Here is a 13,161-nt window from a genome sequence, read left to right as displayed (position 1 = left end):
CGCCAGCAGGTCCCAACGAGGATGGAGGTTACTACGGGCCGCGGCAGCGCCAGCAGGTCCCACGAGGATGAAGGTTGCAGAGGGCCGCGGCAGCGCCAGCAGGTCCCACGAGGATGAAGGTTGCAGAGGGCCGCGGCAGCGCCAGCAGGCAGGACAATAGTTCACAAGGCAGGGCTGTGGCAGCGCCAGCAGTCCGTCAAGGATGAGTTCTTCTCGGTGTCTCTCGACTCCAGGATACAACTGCCTTCCTGTCCTGGGGCTGCCTCAGTTATAGGTCTGGCGCCCTTTGATGTCCGGACCCTCGCTCTTGGAGGTCGGGAGGTCTGGGATGAGGGAGTCCAGACACCCAGCAGGGGGGCGGAGCCAGCGCCCAAGGAGGTTGGAGGGTGCTCGGCACCTGGCGGGGGAGAGCCATCGCCACTTCGTACTCCCATTGACCTGCCAAGTGGGCCGTTCACCTCCTGGGTGGAGGGTGGTGCCGGGATGTCGGGGCCTGGCCAGGCCCAGGGTTGGGGTCGGGCTGAGGCCGCGCGGCCGCGTGGTGCCGTGTCCAAGATGGCGGCTGGACCGGGCAGTGGTGCTGACGGTGGCCCGGGCCCTGTCCTGCGGGGAGGGAGCGAGCCCTTCACGTGGCCTGTCCAACATGCGTCCCCCCCAGCTGAAGGCGGGAAGAGTCACCCATCTTCTTGGGGACTTTCCTCGTCGAGGCAGAAAAAGCGGGACAGGCCATCCGCGTTGGCGTGGTCTTGGCCAGGGCGATGTTCCACAGTGAAATCCATCCCCTGCAGGGAGATGGACCATCGCAATAGTTTGGGGTTCTCCCCCCGCATCTGCATGAGCCATTGCAGGGGCCGATGGTCCGTCTGTACCCGGAAATGGGTTCCGAAGAGGTATGGCCGGAGCTTCTTGAGGGCCCATACCACCGCGAAGGCCTCTCGCTCAATGGTGCTCCAGCGCTGTTCTCGGGGCAGTAGGCGTCTGCTGATGAAGGCCACTGGTTGGTCCACTCCTTCGGGGTTCAGTTGGGAGAGGACGGCCCCAATACCATGGTCGGAGGCATCGGTCTGCACGATGAACTCGCGGCTGTAGTCGGGAGCCTGGAGCACAGGAGCGGTGCACATGGCGGCCTTCAGCGTCTCGAAGGCTGCTTGACAGTCGGGAGTCCAGTTGACTCTTTTTGGGTGGTTCTTAGACGTGAGCTCCGTGAGGGGCCCCACAATGCTGCCATAGTCCCTTACAAACCGCCGGTAGTATCCGGTGAGCCCCAGGAAGGCTCGGACCTCGGTTTGTGTCTCGGAGAGTTGCCAGGACTGAATGGCAGCCACCTTGAGTTGGAGGGGGGCCACCAGACCGCTCCCCACTTGGTGTCCGAGGTAGGTCACGGACCCCTGGCCGATTTGGCACTTGCTGGCCTTTATGGTGAGGCCGGCCTGTTGGAGGGCCTGCAGGACCTCTCTGAGGTGGTGGAGGTGATCCGCCCAGTGGCGGCTGTATACCGCGATGTCGTCCAGGTAGGCGGCGCTGAATTCTTCGAGGCCCGCCAATACCTGGTTCACCAGTCTTTGAAAAGTGGCTGGAGCGTTTTTCATGCCGAAGGGCATCACTCTGAAATGGTAGTGCCCATCCGGGGTGGAGAAAGCGGAACGTTCTTGGGCTCTGGGGGTGAGGCCGATCTGCCAGTAGCCCGCTGTCAGGTCAAAGATGCTTAGGTAGCGGGCTGCCCCCATGCGGTCGACTAGTTCATCTGCTCGGGGGATAGGGTGAGCGTCGGTTCGGGTGACCGCGTTCAGACCCCGATAGTCAATGCAGAACCGGAGTTCAGGGGTGGTGCCCGGGGCCGCGGCCTTGGGGACCAGGACGACCGGGCTGGCCCAGGGACTGTCCGAAGGTTCGATGACTCCGAGGGCGAGCATCTTGGAGACTTCTTCTTGGATGCATGTACGTACCCGATCCGGTACTCGGTACGGCCGGTGTCGAACAGGAGGACTGTCCCCCGTGTCCACGTCGTGCAGGCACCAGGAGGTGACTCCGGGTGCGAGAGAGAACATGTTTGCGAACGGCAGCAGGAGGGCCCGGCAATCTTGACGTTGCTCTGGGGTCAGGGCCTCAGAGAGTCGGACCCCGTCCACCGAACCATCTCTTTCCCGGGTCCTCAGTAGGTCAGGGAGGGGCTCGGAGTCTCCTTCCGCGCCACTGTCGGTAGCCATCAGCAGGCTGAGCTCTGAGCGCACAAAGTGGGGTTTGAGTCGGTTGGCGTGGAGGACCCGGAGGGGGTTCCGGGGGGACTCCAGGTCGATGAGATAGGTGACGGGGCTCCTGCGCTCGATCACCTTGAAGGGCCCCGTCCATTTGTCCTGCAAGGCACATGGTTCGATGGGGGACATCACCCATACCTGCTGACCCGGTTCAAACTCGATGGAGGAGGCATGTTGGTCGTACCACTTCTTCATGTCCTCTTGACTGGCCTCCAGATTGGCTTTAGCGATCTCCCTGAATTTCCGGGTCTGATTACGGAGGGTCAGGAGGTATTTGTAGACGTCCGGAGGGGTCTTTAGGGGGGCCATCTCCCATTCCTCCTTCACTAGGCTGAGAGGCCCGCGAACGGGGTGTCCGTACAGGAGTTCGAAGGGGCTGAAGCCGAGGGACTTCTGGGGGACTTCTCGGTAGGCGAAGAGGAGGCACGGTAGTAGCACGTCCCACTGGCGGCGTAGGGGTTCTTCCAGCCCCATGATCATCCCTTTGAGGGTGCGGTTGAACCGCTCGACCAGTCCGTTCCCCTGGGGGTGATAGGGGGTGGTGAATCGGTAAGTGACTCCGCACTGCTGCCAGAGGGATTTCATATACTTTGAAATAAAGTTCGTACCCCTGTCGCTGACGACTTCCCGGGGGAAGCCCACTCGAGAGAAGATCCCCATCAAGGCTCGACCCACTACTGGGGCTGTTATCGTACGAAGGGGGACCGCCTCAGGATAGCGGGTAGCGTGATCCACCAGGACCAGGATGAAGCGATGTCCCTGTGCTGTTCGGGGGTCCAGGGGCCCCACAATGTCTATTCCCACCCTTTCGAACGGGGTGGTCACCACGGGGAATGGTTGTAGGGGTGCCTTGAGTTTGCGGCCGCTCTTCCCACTGGCCTGGCAGGTCGGGAAGCTCGGGGGGCTGTGTGGACCCCTCTGGGGTGGGGTCCGGGTGGTCGGTCTGGAGGAAGTCTTCTTCTGGAGTGATCGAGGGCGGAGGTGCTGCCCCTTCTGGTTCTTCTGGTCTAGGGATGGTGCGGGTGGCCATGGACCGGGTGGTTACGCACGCCCAGTCCGGGAGACCCAACATCCCCAGATGCTCTCTTCTCTCTACAGCGGCCCACGGGGAGCTCTCGAGATCGTTCCCCAGGAGGCAGTCTACGGGGGCATCGTCACGGACAGTTACTTTCAGCATGCCGGACACTCCTCCCCATTCGAAGGGGACGCAGGCCATCCGACACAGGCTCTCCGAGTTATCTGCCGATCGGACGGGGCAAAGTACGTTTGGTAGGATTTGTTCTGGGGTCACCAGGTGACAGCGGACGGCCGTCACACTGGCCCCGGTGTCCCGCAGGGCCTCGGCCTTGCGCCCATTGATGCTCACCCATTGGCTGTACTTCCGAGTGTTGGCGGGCAGGGGAGTCCGCGGGACCATGTCTCTTCCTCCTAGGCATGCCAGGGTCATGGCGGCGGGTTCCCACTCGAACTGCTCCGACTCATAGGTTTCCGTGTCTTCGGAGACTTGTTCTTCTCCCAGGGCGGCGGCCGCCATCTGGCGGGGCCCGGGGGCCTGGTTCTTCGGGCAAGTCGGGTCACTGGCATAGTGGCCGACTCGCTGGCATCGATGACACGTCACGTTAGCTCGGAACCCCGGGCGCATCGGGGGGTTTCCCCGGCCTGCTGGGGCCGTGGTGGCGTTAGTGGGTGTGGCCGGGACGGCGTCTCTGCCCCGGCCCGGGCCTCCTCCTCCGCCTCGGGGACGATGATGACCTTGGTTGGTTCTGTTCTGCTCATTCGGCCCACTCCGGGCCACTCGGGTGCTCTCCCACCGGTCAGCCTCGGTGGCGAGCTGCCGGGGTTCAGTCAATTTACTGTCGAGGAGGTGCTGCCTGAGCTCGACGAAGCAGTTGTTGGAGAGGTGCTCCCACACAATGATATTGAAGAGTTGTTCGTAAGTGGTTACGTTGTTACCCTTGATCCACCCCTCGAAGGCTCGGCTGAAATAGTTCACGTATTCCAACCATGTCGTACCTGGGATCCGGGTGCAGTTGCGGAACCTCTGGCGGTACATTTCGGGTGTAAGCCCATATCGACTGAGGAGGGCGGCCTTCATGTGGTCATAGGATGTCATTTGATGGTCCGGAAGCTGCAGCAGGGCATCACGACCCTCGTTGACGAATCTCCCCCATAGACCGGCTCCCCAGTCACTTCGAGCGACCCGGTGGGCGGTCATGGCAATCTCATAGGCCTTGAACCACTGCTGGATGTCGTCATTCCGGTGATATTCTCGGACCACATCCTTGGGGATGTGGACCTTCTGCTCGGTAGGACCCGGGGAGTGCGGTTGCTCGGGCACCCCTAGGTTTTTGTTCAGTTTGCGTATTTCTATCTCCGCTAGTTTGCACTCGTGCTCGTATGCCAGTCTTTTTTCTTCGAGGTCTCTCTGTCTCTGTTTTTCCTCTCGCTCTTCTCTGAGCCGTAAGTGTTCTAAGTTTATTTTTTGTTCCGCCAGTTTCAATTCTCCGTCTAATCTGAGTCGTGCCAAGTCTAACTCGTGTAATCTATTTTTTTCCCGCTCTTGGATCTCTTCACGGGAAGGGCCTGTTCTCCGTTCCTCCGTCCGGGTGGTGTTGACTTCCGGGGCTGCGGGGTCCCGGGGGGTTGCGGTATTTGTCTCTGCCCAGGCCTCTAGGGCGTTTTTGAAGTCTTCTTTTGTGCTTAGCCCGGTGGTAGCAATGCCTAAGTCCATGCAAAATTGTTTGAGCTCTCGGTGGTTGTATTCTTCCAGCTTTTCCATCTGGAACTTCTCCGCCGATCCGCTCTCTTTGGTCGTCATTGTGGTTTTAGTCGTAGGGTGAGTTACTGTCTGTACGGTACGCGTTGGTTCGGATCCCGCCGCTAGCCACCAATGTTAGACGGAGACCTGGAGGGTCGGCCGAGCACAGTGATCGCACAGACAGGTAACTTCCCCCCCACAGATGGACACCACACAAAGATCAGGGTAACACCTTTTATAGGCACTTCTGGTAGTAGAGTGGTGCGATACAAGGCGATCAGGACACGCTGATCCTCTCAATTCTAGTCTCTAGTAAGGGAAGGGGGTAGCGGGACAGTCTTGGTACCTACGGGTACGGGGGTGTAACAGTGATAGCTCACAATCCTCGAGCTCGGTGTTCGGATGGGTCGGACCGCGGCAGCGCCGGCAGGTCCCGAAGAGGTCGTAGGTGGCAACGGGCCGCGGCAGCGCCAGCAGGTCCCAACGAGGATGAAGGTTACAACGGGCCGCGGCAGCGCCAGCAGGTCCCACGAGGATGGAGGTGACTACGGGCCGCGGCAGCGCCAGCAGGTCCCAACGAGGATGGAGGTTACTACGGGCCGCGGCAGCGCCAGCAGGTCCCACGAGGATGAAGGTTGCAGAGGGCCGCGGCAGCGCCAGCAGGTCCCACGAGGATGAAGGTTGCAGAGGGCCGCGGCAGCGCCAGCAGGCAGGACAATAGTTCACAAGGCAGGGCTGTGGCAGCGCCAGCAGTCCGTCAAGGATGAGTTCTTCTCGGTGTCTCTCGACTCCAGGATACAACTGCCTTCCTGTCCTGGGGCTGCCTCAGTTATAGGTCTGGCGCCCTTTGATGTCCGGACCCTCGCTCTTGGAGGTCGGGAGGTCTGGGATGAGGGAGTCCAGACACCCAGCAGGGGGGCGGAGCCAGCGCCCAAGGAGGTTGGGGGGTGCTCGGCACCTGGCGGGGGAGAGCCATCGCCACTTCGTACTCCCATTGACCTGCCAAGTGGGCCGTTCACCTCCTGGGTGGAGGGTGGTGCCGGGATGTCGGGGCCTGGCCAGGCCCAGGGTTGGGGTCGGGCTGAGGCCGCGCGGCCGCGTGGTGCCGTGTCCAAGATGGCGGCTGGACCGGGCAGTGGTGCTGACGGTGGCCCGGGCCCTGTCCTGCGGGGAGGGAGCGAGCCCTTCACGTGGCCTGTCCAACACCTGCAAATGGTATCAACAAGGGGTTTGTGGTGCTGAAATAACCATCTTTCCAGCTTTCATGGACTGACAGACTTTTGTCAGAAATCCAACATTTTTGGCATTTTACTGAGACATAGCCTATTTTTGCTATTGTTAGTGCTCTCAACCTCTTTCCAGTTCATGGTAGAAATGGGTATGAAAGCAATAATGGATCCTTGAAAGCTATACATTTCAAGAAAGTAGACAAAATTCTGAATTCACCAAGGGGTAATTTACCCTATCCCACAGATAGGTAGTCACACAACAAACAGGACCTAGGAGATTGACCCCAATAAAACACGTTTGGCCAAATAAACGCATTCCCAAAATACTACAAAGTTAGATGCCACATGTGTTTAGGAACACTAGGTCAATCAGGACACAACATGTAGACCACACGGGAAAATCATGAGCTCGTCACATCGGACACCTGGACACACACACACTGGCCCACACTAGCTCTCCCTGAGGTCGAAAGCCATCTGTGTCCTGCTTATCAGATGGCTGTACTTATTGTTCATGACTATGATGCTTTTCAAAGAATGTCAGAGTGTTTTATGATACCCACAAATTGTATGTATGTTGGTCAAAACTTCTGTACTCTGAAACTGTCTTTGAACGCTCCCCTGTCAATACTCTCCTGTGCCGCTGCATTTAATTAAACCAACTAGTTCCTGTTTTTCCAAACGCCTCTTTTCTTTTCATTTACTTAAGGTAAATTCATATTTGAGCAACACCTTGGCAAACCAGTCGGGAGAGATTGGTTTATCGAGCCTGACTGCTGTCAAAGGAAGGACTCCTGCCCGAACGCATTCACATCTGCTCACGGAGATTAGTGAGCAGACACCATAATTGAATAAAAGTCCTGCTGAATCCACAAGGCGGTCTGTCACAGGATAAGAGATTACATCAGATACCTAGTCCCAGTATGTGGCGTATGGCAAACTAGGACATGTGCATAGATCACTTTTTCTTTCCCCCCTAGACAGCACACTTACAGAAGGCAAAGGTAGCTACAGTTTTTTTTTGCTTCAAACTTTGAGTGATACACAACCGGGACACCCCTGGTCCTTGGTGTGTAATATAGCGTCATCACCTGAAACTTATTTTTTAGTTAAAGGGAGTTATCTTAGGGACTGTTGGGGACATATTTACAAGGGAAGTGGCAGAGTGAGGAGTAAGACTTCCTGGGTTAACGCCTCACTCCGCGACTTCAGAAACGCAGGGCTGCACCATAATTACAAGAACATGTTGCAGCCCTGCATTTCTCCCTGCACTGGCACTACACTTAGCAGTCTCACACCAATGCAGGCACCCTTGCACCATTGTGCAAGGATGTCTGCATGCAGGGGAAGATTGTTTATGTACTGGAAGGCCCCCCTTCCTGCACATAAACACTCTTGAAATGCAATTTTGTAACTACTATGTGTGCTGCGTAACGCAGCACATATAGAAGTTGCAAAACAGCATTTTTTTTTACAAATGCGTGTTTATGTTCAGGAAGTGGAACCTTCCTGTACATAAACATTCATTGGTCTTTTGCTGTTTTCATGTGTGCTGCACAACGCAGCATGCATGAAACAGCAAAAACGAGGAGAAATGAAACATTTCTCTTCCTTTCGTCAGGGTAAGACCTGGTTTTCCCTAGTCTTAATTCTGGTGCAGTCTCCTATTTACACCTCCCTTGTAAATAGGGGGCAGCATCAGAATCAATGGGTGTTGCGGTGGAATAATATCACAAGAAACGGGAGGAGAGGGTCCAAGGGAGAAACTTTGGAGACCGTCGAGGAGAATATTCCCTTATACAATACAATATAGCATACAAACTCCTCGGGTCTATACTAGCACTGAAAGAGTCTAATAAATGAAAGATTGGTGTCTCAAAGAATCCCCCAAGGGGGAAAAATCCCTTTTAGGATGAATACCCTCACCCACCATAGGTGGCATGCTTCATCATATGGGTTTCTCCTCCCAGTGGAAAAACATAGTCCCACTGAGGGCTACAACTCCCTCACTGTGAGGCAGGAGCTCTGGGATGTTTTTCAGATGACGAAACCCTATTAAAGATGCTAAAAGCCCATATGTAAGTCTCAGGTGTAGTGAGTGTGCAGCGCAAATAAATAGATATGTGAGTTAATATGGTGAGATTAAAACTACCTAGTGGGGGCAAAAACAAAACTCTTTATTCACTTGCTCACACTGATAGGATTAAATAGCAGTGCAATAAGCAGTATGGATTTAAACTGCTAGATAACAGGAACGGTCGACATGTTTCAGCCTGAGTGATCTCTATAAGTATCTAGGCTTTCTTCAGGACCAGAAAGAAATGGAAGCTGCTGCTGCAAAGTGAAAAGTAAAAAAATACAAAACCAGTATTCCTATGTTTGGTTGATGAGTATTACTTGAGCTATCTGTAGAAGTGAGACTAAACAGAAAGCTCAACAAATCAAACAACAATCCGTCATTTATAATTTAGTAAATCCTGCTCTTAGAAGGATTATCAATATATCCAGTTTAGCAGATGCTCAAAACCGTATTTAATGAAAAATATTTACCCAAGGGTATTGGATAAGTGGCCACACCTCTACCTGACACAAACCAAAAAGGAGGTCCCCTCACCAATCCAATACGGGACGGGGGGAGAATAATTCACAAATACAAGGAGTCCCAGTCAAGAAAGGAGCTATTAAATCAAGCTAGACACAAAAGTAGAGACTCGGATAGAAATGCTAGTACCACCATATCAATAAACTGCTATAGACAAAAAAGCACATCAAAAAGACCTATATAGGTTTCTCTTTAAAAATTCATCAACATTTTATTAGATACAATATACAGTTATGTGACACAAATTCATAAAAAACAATAAGTTAAGAACACATATTAAAATGGTATTTCATATATGCTGATTGCAGTTTTCGATAAGTAGTTGTCGACGCAGCGTTTCGGTTATTTGAGATTAAAAACACCTTCTTCAGTAAAATTCTAAATAACAAAAAACATGTAATTACATATAAATACAATGTCATTCATATTATCGCAGTTCGCAGGTGGCACTCTATTACACTTTTTGATTTCTTTTAAAACAATTTTTTTGAATCAGTATATGTACATGGCATCTTAATTCTATCTGAGTAACATTATCATCATTAACAGAGAAAGATATATCTCTATCCACTAGTCACATTTAGTATTTAGACTAATAGTTCTTCCCAAGAGCTGCTGTTATAACTCCTAGAGATTTTATGTTGTTTTACATACCTCAAACTACAATTTATCAAGAGATATCAGAAAAGAAACTTGTTTTCGTTTTCAGTTCTTTAGGTTGTCAGGACCCAGGTAGAAATTCATGGCTACCAACCTTCACTTCTGTATCAATGTCCTTTATAATACACAATAGTGAGAAATTTGTGAAGAGGTGTTCCTTTTTTGCTGCACCAATTGTTGCTAATGTTTTCCGCTCAGCCGATATTGACAAAGTATCAAGCTCCCTTAGCTCCGTGTGTTACACGAAGCATCCCTCTACGCGGGCTGTAGGCACTGGGAGGGGCCTAAGTTCTTTGGACAAAGTACCCATTTTTCCTGTCAAATCCTTTCTCTTCTAGTCTCTTTTAGATGTTTCCATTTGATGCATTATTGATGTTGGGTACCCTTGAAATTTTGCAAATTGTGCTTCATGTTTAAATGTTGTATATTGTTAATAAGTTTATGCGTTTCATAAAGTAGTAACAATTTTTTCCATAAATCAGAATTTCATATTTGCTATTTCATTGGCAAAAGTCAACTCGCATTGTTCTGAACTAACCATTACACTTTGTTACAGGTTGTTATTATTTCATTGCATTAGTCATTGTCGAATTGTTAATCGTCTTTTGACGTTATTGTTGAGCTTTCAACCTGTAGATTGTTTCTGGTATAACCCTGCATACACAGTTTTCCTAACAATTAGAGTACAATCTCTTATCACTAAAAATCTCGAGCTAGAATCTGCTATAATTAAAAATCTCGAGACAATCAAAAGTTTGTAAATTCCTTCAAACGAGTTCCCTAATCCATCATCGAGACTCTACTCGACTATATGCAAGTTAGGTTTCCCACACAGGCCTGGAAACTAGAAAAACATTGCTGCGAGTGGAACACCCACACCAAAGCATACACATTTCCTTTGCCTGAGGGGGAAACATTTGATACCCAGATACCAGAATCCACCCAGAGCAGATTTATGGGAAAGGAGCAGGCCAGCCCCACCAGGGTAGCTTCTACAGGCCCCAAAGGCACGAAAGTGCCAACTGACTACTAGAGAAATTATAGTAAGTGAGAATGGGGAAAGATTTGCTCAACCCTTTTGTGACCTATTTGCGGAATGGATAAAGGAGGGGATCCTGGTCCCTGCCTGAAGAGGGGTCATTTGAGTCAGAGACTAATTGTATTAAATCTGGAAGAGGAAACCCTGACTCGGATTCCCCTATATGCAGCAATGACTCATAAATTTGGCAAGGAAGCCGGTAAACAAGAGAAAAGAAACATGAGTAAATAGGGAGGAAGTAAAATGGGTCCTGGTCTCTGCTGAAACCCTGCACAAGGAAAAGGCAGCACAGGTCAGAATAGCTGGAGCCACAATGGGACAGAAGGCAATGGCGCCAATCATGTAGTTACAAGGGTCAAGGAACTTGTACAGAGAGCCCTTCAAGCCAGGACCAAGTCACCCCTCCTCCATTTTTGCAATCCCAAGTAAACCACAGACCCCGGCTCACATGTACCGTATCATCCGTAACACAGCCATCTGACGAAGAGCCCACTGTAACAATCCTGATAGACAACATGCCCTACAGTTTCTTGATTGACACTGGGGCAATGAAGTCCTGTTTAAAGGAAGGGGTTGTGCCTCTGTCCAGGGTCTGCATGAACATACAGGGATTCTCAGATCAGGTCATGAGAGCCCCCTACATGCAACCCTTAGAGTTAGAATTGGAGGGAGCAGGGTAAAGGGGAGGTTACGAGATCACCCCTCGTCGCTGACTAATCTCCTGGGCAGCGACTTGATGGGCAAATTAAACATGACCTACCATTTTCAGAAGACGGGACAATGATGTGCTCAACCCTAGGGGTGACCCTGACCAGACTCATGTCCCCGAAATGCCCACAGGGCACGACTGGGCATGCGTCATATTTACTTTGCCTGGCTTCAGTATATGGGAGATAACTGATGAGCATTGGTTCAGTGAACACCTGGGGGCCTCTGAGATCATCTTCACTAAACCTATCCATCTTAGAATAGAAGTACAGAGTGAGGCCATGTTGTACCTGACTGTGCTCACAATGTGGCAGGAGCATGACTTGACCACTGAACCATAACAACTGTGGGCCAATGGGCTCTACAATGTAGGACTCATTAACCCTATGGACACAGTGATAATAACATTACATTGACAGAGGGGACCCTTCTGTCACTTGTGTGTCAGTACCCACTCACCAAAGAGGCAGATGGGGGTATAACCCCTACAATTCAGGTGCCAGTAGACCAAGGGGTCCTCCACATAGCAGTCTCCCCTTGCAAGTACCCCAATCTTCCTGGTTAAGAAGAGCAAGGGAGGAACTTGGCACCTAGTTCTGAATCCGCCCTCCCTCAATGACACTGTGGTCCCGGAATTCCCAGTGGTATCAGACCCTTAACTCATATTAACTAGCAAACCAGCAGTTGCCAGCTACTTCTCCATGATAGACATAAAGAATGCATTCTTCAACATCCTGCTACATCCTGACAGCCAGTATCCTATGGCATTCACCTTCCACATGGACCAGCTGCTATACTGGAGACTGCTACAAGGATACTAAGAATGCCCTAGTATTTTCTAACCCTGGGCGTAGTTGCGCTACGCATAGCTATGTGAAGTGCTTTTCGCACTACCCAAGATACGCGTAGCGCTAGGCGAACTGCGTAGTGCGTTGTTCGCGATGATTGCATAGTGCCGGATGCTTGTCCGCACTGTGCAATCATTGAAAACGACATCTCACACAGTGCGAGCTGCCGTTTTCTGCCGCTCGAGTAGATTTTTACTCGAGAGGCAACTTTCTCAACGCGGACTGATAGTTTCTCATCGCGAGCGGTCGCGAGCATACACGACCACTCGCAATGAGAAACCTGACCTCCCCGTGTAGATAAATCTCGCCGGGAGGTTTATTTTCCTTGTTCGCGATCGCCAACTTGATGTTGCTGATCGCGAATGAGGTAAAAGTCTCCTCAGGATGTCATTTTGCTCGCTCGCGTTTGCCAACTTGACGTTGAGGACCGTGAGCGAGCACAAAATGCCAACTACGCTACGTGATTCTGCACTGTGCTACATGCAATTTGCGTAGCGCAAAGTAGCACAAACTACGCAAACTTCACGAGCGTAGCGTAGTTGGCCGCCCAGGGTTGGTATTTTTAATAGTATACAGAGAAAGGATCATGCCAATTTTGGGTCACGCAGCACCCTCATACAGTATGCTGATGGCATCTTGGTCTGCAGTCCCTCCAAGGACCTATGTCGTCAAGAGAAGATAGCCCTCCGAACTGCACTAGCACAAGGAGAAACAAGATTGAAAAGGGAAAAGTGCAATATGTACAACAGGAGGTGAGCTATCTATATCAGTTCATCTTAGCAACGGGATTGCACCAGAACGGGCAGACTCTATTCGCTGCCATGCCACCACCAAGGACGAAAAAGTGTATGCAAGAGTTTTTAGCCATGTGCAAATATGTTCAACAATGGGTTCAATAGTAGCACACTCAATACCCCCTTGCTCGGGGCAATGAAGAAGACCAAAACAAGCAGTGAGGAGCTGGTCTGGACATCCAATATTTAAGAGACCTTAGACAAACTAAAAATGGAAATATCTCACTCCCCATGTAAGGAACGCCCAATTAATGGAAAGAGTCCTTCC

This window comes from Lissotriton helveticus, chromosome 1_1, assembly GCF_964261635.1.
Source record: "Lissotriton helveticus chromosome 1_1, aLisHel1.1, whole genome shotgun sequence".
Classification (NCBI taxonomy): domain Eukaryota; kingdom Metazoa; phylum Chordata; class Amphibia; order Caudata; family Salamandridae; genus Lissotriton; species Lissotriton helveticus.
Note: the sequence above shows the minus strand (reverse complement) of the source record.